The 18,075-nt window shown below is 39.8% G+C and overlaps 1 protein-coding gene across 4 annotated transcripts in view; it reads right to left on the minus strand.

Moving 5' to 3' along the window:
- Window positions 1-18,075, minus strand: part of CCSER1 (coiled-coil serine rich protein 1) — a 580,273-nt gene that overhangs the window by 416,950 nt on the left and 145,248 nt on the right. The gene's annotated exons all lie outside the window — the stretch shown is intronic.

Consider the following 18,075-nt stretch of genomic DNA (forward strand, 5'->3'; position numbering starts at 1 on the left):
ACATCCCTAACTCGGTAATGAGTTTTATTTACCATATTTTTTTGAGTTTAAGATGCACCTTTTTCCTCCCTAAAAGAGGCTTATAATTTGGGAACATCTTATACTCTGAATGTAGCTTTTTTTCCAGCCCTAACTAGCTGCTAACGATCTTCCCAGCTCTTCCCTTGCAGGCTCTTTCATTGTTACTCTCTGCGAAGAATGTTTTCCAAGCCCTAAGTCTTTGCAGGGTTTTTTTCATTGCTCTCATTTGCTCCGAATAAGTTTCTTTCCAGCCCTAATCAAGTGCTAACAATGTTCCTGGCTCTTAACGGCTTGCAGGCTCTTTCATTGTTATTCTCTGCGAAGAATGTTTTCCAAGCCCTAAGTCTTTCCAGGAATTTTTTCATTGCTCTTATTTGCTCCGAATACGTTTCTTTCCAGCCCTAACCAAGTGCTAACAATGTTCCAGGCTCTTAACGGCTTGCAAGCTCTTTCATTGTTACTCTCTGCGAAGAATGTTTTCCAAGACCTAAGTTTTTCCAGGATTTTTTTCATTGCTCTCATTTGCTCCGAATAGGTTTCTTACCAGCCCTAACCAAGTGCTAACAATATTCCCGCCTCTTAACGGCTTGCAGGCTCTTTCATTGTTACTCTCTGCAAAGAATGTTTTCCAAGCCTTAAGTCTTTGCAGGGTTTTTTTCATTGCTCTCATTTGCGCCGAATAAGTTTCTTACCAGTCCTAACCAAGTACTAACAATGTTCCCGTCTCTTAACGGCATGCAAGCTCTTTCATTGTTACTCTCTGCAAAGAATGTTTTGCAAGACCTAAGTCTTTCCAGGGTTTTTTTCATTGCTCTCATTTGCTCCGAATACGTTTCTTTCCAGCCCTAACCAAGTGCTAACAATGTTCCCGGCTCTTAACGGCTTGCAAGCTCTTTCATTGTTACTCTCTGCAAAGAATGTTTTCCAAGCCTTAAGTCTTTGCAGGATTTTTTTTCTATTGCTCTGAATGTTTCTTTCAGATGTTCCCATAGGTTCGCCATCACTGTTCTATAGTCTTACTCTTAGTCCTATATCCTATATTTCATAGTGCTCCACAGCCCTCTCAAAACAGTTTACAAAACCAGCAGATTGCCCCTATGCTTTATAACTACTGTATATTTTATATAGGTTTCTAAAACAAAATATTGGGCTCAACCTATAATGGGATTTATTTTTAATTTGCGTATTTGGCAGAGCGATAGCAGCAAATGTAAACAGACATTGCAGATAAAAGGTATTAGCGGACAAACTATGGCATTAAACTATCAAAATATCATACTATGAAATATATTATTAAAAGGTTGACTGGCCATGAAATAATGTGGTCCTCTCATATTCTTTTTGGCAGCTTAAGAGACAGCCCTGATTATTTTCCATACAAGCTATAATTATGCACAACGAATGTCATAGCTTAATGTTTCCAGCATTATTAGTAGACTTACTAAGTGACCTAATCATTGCTTTAAAAAAAAATAAAATGGGAGTTAATAGGTTTTTGCAGAAGATTATGATCTGTCAAAATAATTCTTCCGAATTGCAGCCGGTGCATTAATTCTATACTATGACCTATCCATTAGTATGGATCTCGCTCATTTGACTTCAAAATCTAGACGTCTAAATAAAAATAAAACATAAGCTATAGGAAACATATATTTTAGAGATTACATGGTATCAGCCTTTTATCGCACTGTTCTAAATACATCCCTGTGGCCTTCATTGCTTCCCATCTAATTTTCTCCACCTGACAATGCAAACTCTTTGACCTGCCAACAGGATTGACAATAGGGTACGTCTGAATAACTATCATGCTTTCCACTAAATATGTCATTTTCAGGCCATTTCAGGAACGGAAATATATGTGTTCTAACTATATGATCAACCAGGTCATAACTTTATCCACCCTACTGTGGTACACACTCTATAACAGTCCGGTTTGGTGCTGCAACCCAACAGGACCGACACCGACACAGAGGAGAATCAGAACTGCACAAAAAGCAATGGCTGCCAACCTGCCTTCCATTGAGGACCTGTAGACTGCACAAGTCAAAAAGAGGGCGGGGAAAATATTTACTGACCCCTCACATCCTGGACAAAAGCTGTTTCAACTCCTACCCTCAAAATGTCGCTACAGAGCACTGCACACCAGGACAACTAGACACAAGGACAGTTTTTTCCCGAACGCCATCACTCTGCTAAACAAATAATCCCCTCAACACTGTCAAACTATTTACTAAGTCTGCACTACTATTACTACTAAGTTTTTCCTCATCATTCCTATCACCCATTTCCTCCCACTTAGGACTGTATGACTGTAACTCGTTGCTTGTATCCTAAGATTTTTATTAATATTGTTTCTTCATTGCTTATTTGAGCCCTATGACAATCATTAAGTGTTGTACCACATGATTCTTGACAAATGTCTCTTTTTCTTTTATGTACGCTGAGAGCATCTGCACCAAAGACAAATTCCTTGTGTGTCCAATCACACTTGGCCAATAAATAATTCTATTCTATTCTATTCTATTCTGTTCTGTTCTGTTCTATACAGTTTTAACAACAACAGTTATACAAACCTCATTTCAGCTTGTCCTTATCCTTGTTTAGAAAAATATTTTATACAGAAATATTAACAGTATTTTTCAGTATACATTTCATGGTTTGCTATCTTTAATAATTGATTTAATGCAGCTGGGACGTTTGGCTTCCATGTAATTTTACGTGCACATATAGTCACCTTTGAAGAAAGAAGTAACCAACTGAAACTTCAGGCTCGATGTATTTAGTCTACAGTCTATTTTATGCTATGCTATGCTACTCCATTCTATTCTATTCTAATCTATTCTATCCTATCCTAATAGTAACATTGACAGGTTGCCAAACCAACAAAGCGGTGAAGGAGAAGTTATGCAAGCAATAAAAGGAGGAAATTTTGTACAGGGAGGCCTCAACTTAACATTCATTCATTCATTCATTCATTCATTCATTCATTTATTTATTTATTTGTTTATTGAATTTGTATGCCGCCCCTCTCCGGAGACTCGGGGTGGCTAACAGCAACAATAAAGCAGTGTACAATAGTAGTCTGATGTTAGAAACAATTAAAAATCCATTAATATAAAAAACCAAACATACATACATACATACCATGCATAGAATTGTAAAGGCCTAGTGACGATTCAAAGTTAGAACAACTTTGAAGAAGTGATTTATGACCATTTTTCCTCCCGTACTTAATAACCATTGCAAAATCCTCATGGCCGCATAATCAAAATCTAGACACTTAGTAATTGACTCATATTTATGACGGTTGCAGTGTCCCAAGGTTACGTGATCCCCTTTTGTGACCTGACAAACACAGTCAATGGAGAAGTCAGATTTATTTACTAACTTAACAACTGCAAAGATTCACTTAATTAACAGCTGTGGCAAGAGGGGTTCGTAAAACGGGTCGAAACACACTTAAATGTCTCTGACGTAGGAACAGAAATTGGGATCAAGTTTGGACATAAATCGAAGACTACCTGTAATTCAGTTGGCATGTCGGTGTATTGCGTGGTAAAACTGCAAGATTCTGTAGATTCCAGAATATAAAGGAGGAATTGTGTTTCCTCTAGCATAGAAACATTCAGCAGGCGTAGAAAGGTAGGAAACAGGCCCCTTTGTAAAGTTGTCTGCGAATCCCCAAGATGGTTGGGGCAATGATAGGTGGCCACTCTGAAAGGCAATCTTTTATAATCTCTACTATGTCAGACATGACATCTCTTAAAAGGATGCCTAAGGCATTTTGCTAATTTCTGGGGACTTCAGAATGGAAACAGTGACACCTAGTGGCCGCAGGTCTCCATTTTCTCTATCACAAATCTTGTCACATTGTACCTTTTATAAGGATCATAATCAAGAAGGATTTAGAAAGCTCACTCCATGTTACTTAAGTGTTATAATGAAATCTAGATCGGCAGCATTAATAAATGCACGGGTTAAGAATATTCATTGTTTTTCTCAACTTGGATAAATTATGAATACATTCAAGAGATATAAATTAAATAGGATAGGATGGGATGGGATGGGATAGACTAGACTAGATTAGATTAGACTAGAGTAGACGAGAATAGAATAGAATGGAATGGAATGGAATAGAATAGAATAGAATAGAATAGAATGGTGTGTTCCAAAAGTAATGCAATTATTTTTTTAAAGTAATTTATTGAACGGATTTGCACAAACACTTAAAATTATTCAAAGTGCTGTCCTTGGGCCTCTACACATTTTTTTCAGTGACTCTGCCATGACTGGTACGCGCCCTGGAAGACGTCTTTGGGGACCTCTCGCAAGGTCTTTGTCACGGCTCATTGGATCTCTTCTATGGATGAAAAATGTGCCTTGCCACAACACGCTACGAGTCCACGGGTTCCTGGCCAAACACCAGGTGCCAACACTGCCCCACCCACCCTATAGTCCTGATGTTACCCCAGCAGATTTATTTTTGTTCCCAGCCCTGAAAGGAACCCGTTTTTCGTCCATAGAAGAGATCCAATCAGCTGTGACAAAGACCTTGCGAGAGGTCCCTGAAGACGCCTTCCAGGCACGTACTGGTCATGGCAGAGTCGCTGGAAAAAATGTGTAGAGGCCCAAGGTCAGTACTTTGAGGAATTTTAAGTGTTTGTGCAAATCTGTTCAATAAATTACTTTTTTAAAAAAAATAATTGCATTACTTTTGGAATGCACCCCTGTAATTAGGAAACATTGGTCCAAAGACACTTCCATGTCCATGTGGCTGGCATGGCTATAAGCAGAGGTGCCCAGACTGGACCTTCCCACTGAAGTGGTATCTATTTATCTACTCACATTTACAAACTTCCAAATTGCTAGGTGGGCAGGAGAGCTCACTCCATCACGCAGCACTCAAGTCTCAAATCTGGGCTGCCATCTTTGAAGCCATCAAGTTCAGTGTCTTTAACAACTGAGCCATCGCACCATAAATGGTTCCTCATAGGGCTTTGTTTTCCTTCTTCTCTACACGTTACAATTAAATGTGGTAGTTGTTGTGGTTAGCTCTGGCCCAGCTCCTGCCCCAAGGACTGTGGATGTGGGGGAGACATCCACATGCTGCAGGCCTGTTTTGCCCCCGGTGGAATCTGCTGATGAAGGATCCTCTGACCAAGAAGACATGAGTGACAGGGAGGAGGAGAGTTTGGCAGACAGCTCAGAAGGAGATCAATTATCTAGCTCCTCCTTGGATTCAGAACAAGAGTTAATGATACAGCCACGCATGCAGAAAGCGATGCATAGGCAACAACAACTGAGAGATTATTATCAAAGAAAATGAGGCCACCTGTGGTTGGGTGGGGCTGTGGTCATGAGTGAGGCTGCTATAAGGAGCAGCCTGTGGGTTTGGCCATTGTGGAGGATTATCTGATCGTTGTGTTTCGTGACTGCTTTACTGACTTTGACCTTTTGTGTGCTGATTTTTCCCCACTTTGAAACTAAACCAGAGCAAAGTGTGTGTCACTTTGTGAAAGAAGGACTGTGAATTGCCTCACAGCTGCAATCTAAGTATCTCAGAACTTATAAGGGACTTGTAAAAATTACCAGTTTGTTTGGAGACAAGTGCTCTTTGCTATACCAAAAGAGGGCTTGGTTTATTTGAATTTTCAGTATAAAGAACATTGTTTTGAATATTCAAACGTGTGTGTGTCTGAAATTTGTACCTGTGAATGTGTACCTGTCAGAGAGCCCGACAGAACAGTACTTAGTACTAGACCCAATCAGAACCAGAACACAGTACAATGGAATGATTATCTCCCAGGAGGTAAATTAATGCTTCTGTTAATGTATCCCAAATATTCTGTTTAACAGCAGGACCTTTAGGTTATAGAAGGAGAAATATTTCTGATTGCTTGCCATCTGGTTCTTTTAATTGGAATTGCCAGAATTTGAACTTAGACCTTAGACTTGCTAAATACAAAGCTCAAAGCTCATTTTTGGCGTGCGGTGAAAATAAGCCTACACAATATAGTAAAAATATCTCCGATGCAAAGTAACATCCCCGCTGCTCACAGAAGGTTCATTTAGCATCTCGCATATCCTTGTTGGATGATAAATATGCCTCGCCAAATGAATATTAAAACTGTTAATATACCTGCATAAAAGATAATTTATCAGCTTAATATAAACGGAAATAAAAATAGTTAAAATTTGGGAATGACCCAGTGTTAAAATATCTGAGATAACATAAGAAATCTTGATCTGCACCTATTCCTTCTTTTACAGTCAAAATGTGGAATTTCTGTCATATATTTTATGGGAGAAAAATTAGTGGCAACTGGGAAAGAACTTAAGAAATCTCATTTTCGATGAAATACATGTAACCATATGTTAGTGTGCATGATTCCATAAATTATTGGGACTCATTTAGAAACATAGAAACATAGAAGACTGACGGCAGAAAAAGACCTCATGGTCCCTCTAGTCTGTCCTTATCCTATTTCCTGTATTTTATCTCAGGATGGATATATGTTTATCCCAGGCATGTTTAAATTCAGTTACTGTGGATTTACCAACCACGTCTGCTGGAAGTTTGTTCCAAGCATCTACTACTCTTTCAGTAAAATGATATTTTCTCATGTTGCTTTTGACCTTTCCCCCAACTAACTTCAGATTGTGCCCCCTTGTTCTTGTGTTCACTTTCCTATTAAAAACACTTCCCTCCTGGACCTTATTTAACCCTTTAACATATTTAAGTGTTTCGATCATGTCCCCCCTTTTCCTTCTGTCCTCCAGACTATACAGACTGAGTTCATGAAGTCTTTCCTGATACGTTTTATGCTTAAGACCTTCCACCATTCTTGTAGTCCGTCTTTGGACCCATACAATTTGATCCATATCCTTTTGTAGGTGAGGTCTCCAGAACTGAACACAGTGTTCCAAATGTGGTCTCACCAGTGCTCTATATAAGGGGATCACAATCTCCCTCTTCCTGCTTGTTATACCTCTAGCTATGCAGCCAAGCATCCTACTTGCTTTTCCTTTAGGAATTTAGGAATTGGTCTACTTATATACATATACTGTGGAGTTGAGAACATTTATAAATTCTTTATGATTCACCTTTTATAACCAACTTTGGAATTCTTTGTTACGGTTTAACAATTTAAACCAATTATCCCAGGCGTCGTAAAAATCTACGTCTTCCCTTTCATAAACTTCCATGTATCCTGGCTTATTGTACTTTTCTGTTCCAGATAGTAAATTAAATATCCTAACAAATAATGACAGAGGTAGCAGAATTAATCTAAACATGTCATCCAGTCACCCTGTGGCTTAATGAGACACGTTCACAATTGGCATCCATTTTTTGTCCATCAAGCTCGATTCTTTGGTACTGATTAATTAGACCTTGAATAAACAGGAACTGTCACAATTCAATACAGCGTTTCCTTTTCTCTCTTCGCATCAACAAAAGCCTACAGGCAGGACAACTATAGTTAACACTGCGGCAAAGTGATCAATTTGCATTCAAGATACTTATTTGGATTAAATGCTTTACAATTCCATAGAAAGCAGCTCAGCTGGATGTAGTCAACCTTACATTAACAAATGAAAAGCAAAGGTTTATTCCAGATGCTTATATTTTCATGCAAAATAGCTTGTGGGGAAAGTACAACAAAACTGGAAAGGTAAATATTTTAAATTAGTGTGTGTGTGTTTTCCCCCTTGCTGATTGCATAACAATACAGTGGTACCTCTACCTAAGAACACCTCTACTTACGAACTTTTCTAGATAAGAATCGGGTGTTCAAGATTTTTTTGCCTCTTCTCAAGAACCATTTTCCACTTGCAAACCCGAGCCTACAAAACTAACCGGAAAAGGCAGGGAGGAGCCTCCGTGGGGCCTCTCTAGGAATCTCCTGGGAGGAAACAGGGTCGGAAAAGGCAGAGAGAAGCCTTTGTGGGGCCTCTCTAGGAATCTCCCAGGAGGAAACAGGGCCAGAAAAGGTGGGGAGAAGCCTCTGTGGGGCCTCTCTAGGAATATCCTGGGAGGAAACATGGCCAGAAAGGGCGGGGAGAAGCCTCTGTGGGGCCTCTCTAGGAATCTCCAGGGAGGAAACAGGGTCTTCATCCTCTCTGTAGTTTCCTCTCTGTAGTTTCCCCAAAAGCATGCATTATTTGCTTCTACATTGATTCCTATGGGAAAAATTTCTTCTTACAAACTTTTCTACTTAAGAACTTGGTAACGGAATGAATTAAGTTCGTAAGTAGAGGTACTACTCTATATGTGAGCTCCAAGTCTCTTTGCTATTTTTAAGGAACTGTTGGAGTTCCAACTCATTACCGGACTCCATAGTGTCATCCCCAAACCCCCAACACTTTACCCTTAGATTATCCACGGTTTACCTATCCAGATTCCTAAGAGGTCAGTAAGGGGCGAGTACAAGTGCACTAGAGTGCCTTCCGTCCCCTGTTCTATTGCTCTCCTATATCTCCTATACCTTTCTTCTATTCCTATATCTCTTCTTCTATTCTTTCATTGATATGTTTTATTCCTATATCTTCTTTTCTATTATTTCTTAGATATATTTTACTATGAGTATCTCCTCTGTAACCTTCATCATGTATTTTACTATGTGTATACCAAGTAAAACCCTCATTGTGTATTGGACAAAATCAATCAATCAATAAATAATAAATCTGGGATGAACCAGTAGCAACCCACCACTGGTATGAATGATGGGTTTTCTGACTGAATTCCTCTAGAACTCAAACTACCCTAGATGTTTAGTTTGGTAACTATGGATAGTTGCCTTGTGTGTGGATAAGCAAAGCTTCCAGTTTCTTTATACAGTGGTACCTCATCATAGGAACTTAATTGGTTCCAGGAGGAGGTTCGTAAGGTGAAAAGTTCGTAAGACGAAACAATGTTTCCCATAGGAATCAATGTAAAAGCAAATAATGCGTGCAAATTCTTCAGGAAAATCCCAAACTTTAGAAGGGAGGCGAACAGAGGGCAGGGAGGAGCAGCTAAAGGGGGCGGGTGGAAGAAGCAAGGCTAGGCTAAAGGGTGAGTGGGAAGGAAGAAAGGCAAGGGGGGCGCCCCTCCCTTTTCTTTCTTCAAAAGACACCCTTTCAGTGCCTTTGCAAGCACGTTGTTCTCTGCAAAATCTTTCCCCCTCCAAGCCGCCCCTCCCTTTTCTTTCTTCAAAAGACACCCTTTCAGTGCCTTTGCAAGCACGTTGTTCTCTGCAAAAAATTTCCTCCCCCAAGCTGCCCCTCCCTCCTCCCTTTTCTTTCTTCAAAAGACACCCTTTCAGTTCCTTTGCAAGCACGTTGTTCTCTGCAAAATGTTTCCTACTCCAAGCATCCCCTCCCTTTTCTTTCTTCAAAAGACACCCTTTCAGTGCCTTTGCAAGCACGCTGTTCTCTGCAAAATCTTTCCTCCAAGCTACCCCTCCCTTTTCTTTCTTCAAAAGACACTCTTTCGGTGCCTGCAAACACGCTGTTCTCCTAGTTATTTAAATGCAGTCTTTTCCCCCTCTAAGCCGCCCCTCCCTTTTCTTTCTTCAAAAAAGGGGAAAAAAGAAACCCCTTCATCCCAGCAGCAGCGGCTTGGGTTCGTAAGGTGAAAATAGTTCGGAAGAAGAGGCAAAAAAATCTTAAACACCGGGGTTCGTATCTTGAAAAGTTCGTTAGAAGAGGCGTTCGTAAGATGAGGTACCACTGTAACTCCGTGGGTGATAGAAAGAGGACAAGCAGTCAAATATTAGTTGACTTGAAGTCTAACTCAGAAAAGACCACAATAGATTAGCAGAAAGATTCAAAAGGGGGCTCCATTTCAAAGCCCTAACCCAGCTTCTAGGATTGTTCTGAACAGAAAAGATGAGACAAGGGTTGGAAAATAATGGTAAAATATTGTAAGGGGGAAAAAAGATAGCTAAAGTTGTGATCTTACTTTTGTATCTGACTTAACCCTAACTTTCATTACAAGAGCTTGTGTGCTGGTTTCAATCCAAATGATATGCAATTATAGGCAAGGCCATTTCATGGCCACACAGAGATAATAAATCTATTGAACCAATTGCTTTCACAAGTTATGACCCAAACAGTTTTAGGGTGATTATTAATACATTATTGTTATGATAGCTAAAGAATCCACTAAGTTTAAGACTGCAGGGCAATTGAATTTTGAAATAACAAGCAATAAAGCTGTACAAATGGTTTTCCTGTTATAAGATACTATAACGCCACTGTATAATAGTTCAAAAGCTGGGAAGAAACAGAAGTTAAATACAATAACAAATGTTCAACTCATCCCCTTCCCTATTGATTTTTTTTTCTTCTTGGCAAAAAGCTTCCCAGAGTTTTCTATATTTCATTTTTAAGAGTATTAGCCTCTATAACTGTCAGTCTTATAAGGTAGACCAGATTGGAAACAGGGCCAGATGAATTAATTTAACTTTATTGTAAGGTTGCATTAACAGAATCTTGCAAGTAAGGAAGGTTTTCCTGCTCACATAACTGCTGCGGGCTAAGATTTTTCTGAAATTGTTCTCTTGATTGTGTCTTGTTGCCCTGTTTCCGAAGGTCATTCCTAAACACCATTACAAAAAACACAATCACCTTTGAATAATATGAAAAGGTGCAACTCATCTTTTAACTGAACATCTATACAGGGCATTGTCGCCATTTCTGACGGAATTCCATTCACAGATCTAAATAATTCAATTTATTCAATTCAATTTATTAGATTTGTATGCCGCCCCTATCCGAAGACTCATAATTGTATGATTAGAATATGCTTTATGTTTTGCACACAGTGGTATAAAATGAATAAAGAAGTGAATAATAATGTTTTGTATCTATGCCATCATTTTATTTATTTACTCATTCATTCATTCATTCATTTATTCATTTAGTCAAACAATTATAGGGTGGTAATTTGTACAAATAAAACATTAGATAAGTAAGGATAAAAAGTAACAAAAGAAGACAATAGGACAGGGACGGTAGGCAGCGGTGCGCTTATGCACGCCCCTTACAGACCTCTTAGAAAGGGGGAGAGATCAATTGTCGATAGTCTAAGGCTAAAGGTGATTCAAATCTCTCCTAGTCACTTACATATCAATTTTCATGTATAGTCAATACCCTTTACAAATAATTAATGCCTATTAACAAAGTACCCCTAAAAAGAAACCATTAAAAACGTCTTGCAGTAGCGTAGTCAAAAGGGGAAAAATAAAACCAATGATAACACCCAATATTGCCAAATTAATCAAATTACAAAACTAATTATTAATCCCTTTGTATATAAAAAAAATTCCGAATCAATTTCGGAGTATAAGATGTACCTTTTTCCTCCCAAAAGAGGCTGATAATTTGGGTGGATCTTATATTCTGAATGTAGCTTTTTTTTCAGCCCTAACTCGCTGCTAACGATCTTCTCAGCTCTTACCTTACAGGCTCTTTCATTGTTTCTCTCTGCAAATAATGTTTTCTAAGCCCTAAGTCTTTGCAAGGTTCTTTCCATTGCCCTACTTGCTCCAAATGTTTCTTTCCAGGTGCTAATGATGTTCCCAGCTCTTACTGGCTTGCAAGCTCTTTCATTGCTACTCTCTCCAAATAAAGTGGTTTTTTTTAACCAGGGGATAAAATATTGTGCTGGCTAAGGATGTGTCTTATACTCCAAACAATATGGTACGTATAAGTTGGTAACTCTCTTGCTAATGCTGGTATTTCAAACTAAAGCTCATTCATTCTTTATAAAATTACTGTTTCCAGAATGCCTGCCAAACTCTTGTCACATTCTTCCAGTTTTATAAATATAGAGGCTGCAAACAAAAACAGAAAAGCTGAGAAATTCTCACAGCATAGAAAAACATGTAATTGGTATAACTATATATCTTTTTTTTAAAAAAAAAAAAACACCTGTTTCCATCTTTTACCTATCTACTTTGTCATGAAGGAATACATTGGCCCCCTGGTTAAGATGCTGAGTGTTAGACCATTAAAGGACTATATGTCCTGGCTCCAAGAAATGCTGCCGACCAATTCAAGATTCCGAGACCTTGGCTTCCTCAAAAATCCTGTTTATTGGATACATCTTATCGGCACAGTCAAAGGTGAAATCCATACTGAATAATTTCTGCGGTTTTGGTATAATTAATGAATAGATACTGTCCACACCCCGTGGGTCACAGGTCATGAAGTTCATCACCAAGCAGGTGATGAACTTCTCAGCAGTCCCTCCTGATGTTGATTTGACCTTGGATCTCAGGAGCATTATTGTTGCTTTGTCTGGCGGAAAACATTCTGGAGGCTGTTGGGGCCTGGATGGGTGTCAACAGACTCAAACTCAACCCGGATAAGACGGAGTGGCTGTGGGTTCTGCCTCCCAAGGACAATTCCATCTGTCCGTCCATAACCCTGGGGGGGAATTATTGACCCCCTCAGAGAGGGTCCGCAACTTGGGCATCCTCCTCGATCCACAGCTCACATTAGAGAAACATCTTTCAGCTGTGGCGAGGGGGGCGTTTGCCCAGGTTCACCTGGTGCACCAGTTGCGGCCCTATTTGGACCGGGAGTCACTGCTCACAGTCACTCATGCCCTCATCACCTTGAGGCTCGACTACTGTAACGCTCTCTACATGGGGCTACCTTTGAAGAGTGTTCGGAAACTTCAGATCGTGCAGAATGCAGCTGCGAGAGCAATCATGGGCTTTCCTAAATATGCCCATGTCACACCAACACTCCGCAGTCTGCATTGGTTGCCGATCAGTTTCCAGTCACAATTCAAAGTGTTGGTTATGATCTATAAAGCCCTTCATGGCATCAGACCAGAATATCTCCGGGACCACCTTGTGCCGCACGAATCCCAGCAACCGGTTAGGTCCCACAGAGTTGGCCTTCTCCCAGTCCCGTCGACTAAGCAGTGTCGTTTGGCGGGACCCAGGAGAAGAGCCTTCTCTGTGGCGGCCCCGACCCTCTGGAACCAGCTCCCCCCAGATATCAGGGTTGCCCCCACCCTCCTTGCCTTTCGCAAGCTCCTTAAAACCCACCTCTGTCGTCAGGCATGGGGGAATTGAAATTTTTTTTCTCCCTTCCCCCTAGGCTTATAGAATTTATACATGGTATGCTTGTATGTGTGAGTGGTTCTTTAAATTGGGGGTTTTAAGATTATTTTTAATATTAGATTTGTTTACATTGTCTTTTTATATTGTTGTTAGCCGCCCCGAGTCTTCGGAGAGGGGCGGCATACAAATCTAATAAATAAATAAAATAAATAAAACATTCCATAAGTTTCCCTACAAGTATGGCAATTAAGAAACAAAGCAAGCAAAATATGGCTTCAGCTAGAGTTGTTTCAAGAGTTGACACTGTAGCTTGACAGTTTGAGATCCGATTGACGTGAGACAGAGAAAGTTACCGTCACTAACGTCGCAATTCCAGTCTGTTGGTGATTTCAAACTTCAGTAACTGCTTGATTCTCATAGCAATTCTGAATAGACTGCTTGAGAAATGCAACTCCACGATTAACAGGTTTGATCCTCTCTTATCTGGACAAATATCCTGCTCAGAGTCTTGTTACCTACGAGCCTTCCAAATTCTATTATGTTACGACATAGTTACCATTTAAAAACAAATTCCTTATATAATTTGTGCATCTATAGTTGTTACTGGAAACAGGAAAATTAGAGCCTGTTATTTATTTCGTTAACTATTTAGACGTTGATTGACTGCAAACAACTGAGAGGTTCACAAGTTTTAAACAGGAAAAATGAAGGAAAAAAATATGGCAAAGATGATAAACTCTGTGTAGTTGCTCAAAACCAGTAATGGAAATTCCTTCATTGCTATGCTTGTAAACTCCCCTCGTTTTCTTTGTTATCTGCTGCTTATTTGCATTGCTGGTGGTTAAAAAAATGCAAATAGTAAATTGAGATAATTTAGATACATCGAGCCTGAAGTTTCAGTTGGTTACTTCTTTCTTCAAAGACGACTATACATGCATGTAAAATTACATGGAAGCCAAACGTCACAGCTGCATTAAATCAATTATTAAAGATAGCAAACCATGGAATGTATACTGAAACATACTTTTAATATTTCTGCATAAAATATTATTTCGCACAGGGATAAGCTGAAATGAGTTCTGTATTTTAATATTTGTGTATAAAATATTCTTTCGCACAAGGATAAGCTGAAATGAGTTTTGTATAGAAACATAGAAACATAGAAGACTGACGGCAGAAAAAGACCTCATGGTCCATCTAGTCTGCCCTTATACTATTTCCTGTATTTTATCTTACAATGGATATATGTTTATCCCAGGCATGTTTAAATTCAGTTACTGTGGATTTACCAACCGCGTCTGCAGGAAATTTGTTCCAAGCATCTACTACTCTTTCAGTCAAATAATATTTTCTCACGTTGCTTCTGATCTTTCCCCCAACTAACCTCAGATTGTGCCCCCTTGTTCTTGTGTTCACTTTCCTATTAAAAATACATCCTTCCTGGACCTTATTTAACCCTTTAACATATTTAAATGTTTCGATTGTGTCCCCCCTTTTCCTTCTGTCCTCCAGACTATACAGATGGAGTTCATGAAGTCTTTCCTGATAGGTTTTATGCTTAAGACCTTCCACCATTCTTGTAGCCCGTCTTTGGACCCGTTCAATTTTGTCAATCTCTTTTTGTAGGTGAGGTCTCCAGAACTGAACACAGTATTCCAAATGTGGTCTCACCAGCGTTCTGTATAAGGGGATCACAATCTCCCTCTTCCTGCTTGTTATACCTCTAGCTATGCAGCCAAGCATCCTCCTTGCTTTTCCTACCGCCCGAATACACTGCTCAACCATTTTGAGACTGTATAGTTGTTGTTGTTCAAACTGTATAGAGAATAGAATAGAATAGAAATTGGAATAGAAATTGGAATCGAATAGAACAGAAATTGGAATAGAATAGAATAGAATTTTTATTGGCCAAGTGTGATTGGACACACAAGGAATTTGTCTTGGTGCCTATGCTCTCAGTGTACATAAAAGAAAAAGAGACATTTTTCAAGAATCTTGTGGTACAACACTTAATGATTGTCATAGGGGTCAAATAAGCAATGAAGAAACAATCAATATTAATAAAAATCTTAGGATACAAGCAACAAGTGACAGTCCTACAGTCCTAAGTGGGAGGAAAAGGGTGATAGGAATGATGAGAAAAACTAGTAGAAACAGAAGTGCAGATTTAGTAAATTGTGTATGGGACAAAATCAATCAATAAAATAAATAAACTTACTGTCAGGAAGCTTAGTGGGATCCTTCACCACGCTAAATTGATTTAGGCAGTTGCAGCTCCCCCTGCAACATCGAACCACAGTCTTGTGGAGACAGCAATCCAAAGTTTATGGCCCACATCAACAGCTGTGCAACTAAGGCTTAGAAGTAAGGGGCCAGAAGAAAAGCCCAACAGTTCCAGAATCTGTTCAATTATGATAGCAGACTAGCTGGATGGAATCCCGCTCTTCTCTGCATTCCGAACAGGAGCGGCAGGTACTGAAAAAATGTACAATAGAAACATAGAAGACTGACGGCAGAAAAAGACCTCAGGGTCCATCTAGTCTGCCCTTATACTATTTCCTGTATTTCATCTTAGGATGGATATATGTTTATCCCAGGCATGTTTAAATTCAGTGACTGTGGATTGACCAACCACGTCTGCTGGAAGTTTGTTCCAAGGATCTACCACTCTTTCAGTGGAATAATATTTTCTCATGTTGCTTTTGATTTTTCCCCCAACTAACCTCAGATTGTGTCCCCTTGTTCTTGTGTTCACTTTCCTATTGAAAACACTTCCCTCCTGAACCTCATTTAACCCTTTAGCATATTTAAATGTTTCGATCATGTCCCCCCTTTTCCTTCTGTCCTCCAGACTATACAGATGGAGTTCATGAAGTCTTTCCTGGTACGTTTCATGCTTAAGACCTTCTACTATTTTTCTAGCCCGTCTTTGGACCTGTTCAATTTTGTCAATATCTTTTTGTAGGTGAGGTCTCCAGAATGGAACACAATATTCCAAATGTGGTCCCACCAGCACTCTATATAGCGGGATTACAATCTCCTTCTTCCTGCTTGTTATACCTCTAGCTATGCAGCCAAGCACCCTACTTGCTTTCCCTACTGCCTGACCGCACTGTTCACCCATTTTGAGACTGTCAGAAATCACTACCCCAAAATCCTTTTCTTCTGAAGTTTTTGCTAACACAGAACTGCCAATGCAATACTCAGGTGGAGCCTCAGAAGGTTCCAATACCAGCTGCAGCCTTGTCTAAGTGAAAAAAAGGTTCATAAAAACAAGAAAGATGAAGCTATGATTTTCAAAGTGTCATTCACCAGTGCTGTGACACTCTTTATGTAAACTCTCTCAGGGAAGGTAAACATAGTCCAAAGGCAAAGTGGAATACAATTGCCTGCAAATGCTGGGATAATTTACATACTTGTTGAGTGGAAACACTTGTGAGTCTTTGCATTAGCAGCATTTATAAATCAAAGACATGGCAAAGCATTTGTGTTAATGCAGGTTCTGTTTACATGACTGGCAGTATACTCCTTGGTTCTGACAAGAACACACTCAATGCATACATGAGTGCACATACACACACACAAACAAACACACACACATTCAGCTTGTGGAATGTTGTTCAACAACAAGCTTCATATTGTTCATTTAAAATATACAGTGGTACCTCTACACAAGAACGCCTCTACTTATGAACTTTTCTAGATGAGAAACAGGGGGTTTTGCCTCTTCTCAAGAACCATTTTCCACTTACAAACCCAAGCCTCCAAAACTGTAACCGGAAAAGGCAGGGGGAAGCCTCCGTGGGGCCTCTCTAGCAATCTCCTGGGAGGAAACAGGGTCTGAAAAGGTGGGGGAAAGCCTCTGTGGGGCCTCTCTAGGAATCTCTTGGGAGGAAACAGGGCCTGAAAAGGTGGGGAAAAGTCTCTGTGGGGCCTCTCTAGGAATCTCCTGGGAGGAAACAGGGCCTGAAAAGGTGGGGAGAAGCCTCTGTGGGGCCTCTCTAGGAATCTTCTGGGAGGAAACAGGGCTGGAAAAGTGGGGAGAAGCCTCCGTGGGGCCTCTCTAGGAATCTCCTGGGAGGAAGCAGGGCCTGAAAAGGTGGGGAGAAGCCTCCATGGGGCCGCTCTAGGAATCTCCTGGGAGGAAACATGGCCTGAAAAGGTGGGGAGAAGCCTCTGTGGGGCCTCTCCAGGAATCTCCTGGGAGGAAACAGGGCCTCCACCCTCCCTGTGGTTTCCCCAATCACACACATTATTTGCTTTTACATTGATTCCTATGGGAAAAAATTGCTTCTTCTTACAAGCTTTTCTAATTAAGAACCTGGTCACGGAACGAATTAAGTTCGTAAGTAGAGGTACCGCAGTACTTCTTCGAAGCTTTCCCTAGGATCCATCCATAATATTTACTGTTTAAATTTATTTGCTGTTTTCTAGTGTTTAATTATAAACTACATTGTGACTAATGGATGCAGAAGTAGAATCAATAAGATTGATTTAGAAATGAATTTCGATCCCAAGCTTGGGGGGAGAAATATAACAGTGACCTTTATCCGAATAGTGGTTTTCACAGAAGGAGGGGAAATGATCTATTTTTTGCTTTTAAAAATCACAGAAGAATAACCTTTCTAGATCAGATCAGGATCCATTGTCGTTCCAGCATTTTGTCTTTCTCAAACAGATTCCTGTGGCATGAGCCGAAACAAGAGGTATAGTTTTATCTCCTGCCTTCAGTGTTTCTCCCAGTTGGTATTCTCGGGAATGAATCTTCAGCTGTAACAGCTATTGACAAAGCTCTTCTCCTCCACAAATTTATGGAATGCCTTTCTAGTGCCAGACTACACACTGCAGTTGTGAATTTCGCAATCAGTTATATTGTGCTAAGATACACAAGCACTTCATAAAAGAATCAGAACTTCAAATACAAACTGAATAAACAAATTATCACAGATAATTCCCACTCGGTCAAGGACCTTGGGATACTAATAACAAAAGA

Source organism: Erythrolamprus reginae, chromosome 7 (genome assembly GCF_031021105.1).
Source record: "Erythrolamprus reginae isolate rEryReg1 chromosome 7, rEryReg1.hap1, whole genome shotgun sequence".
In the NCBI taxonomy this organism is placed as follows: domain Eukaryota; kingdom Metazoa; phylum Chordata; class Lepidosauria; order Squamata; family Dipsadidae; genus Erythrolamprus; species Erythrolamprus reginae.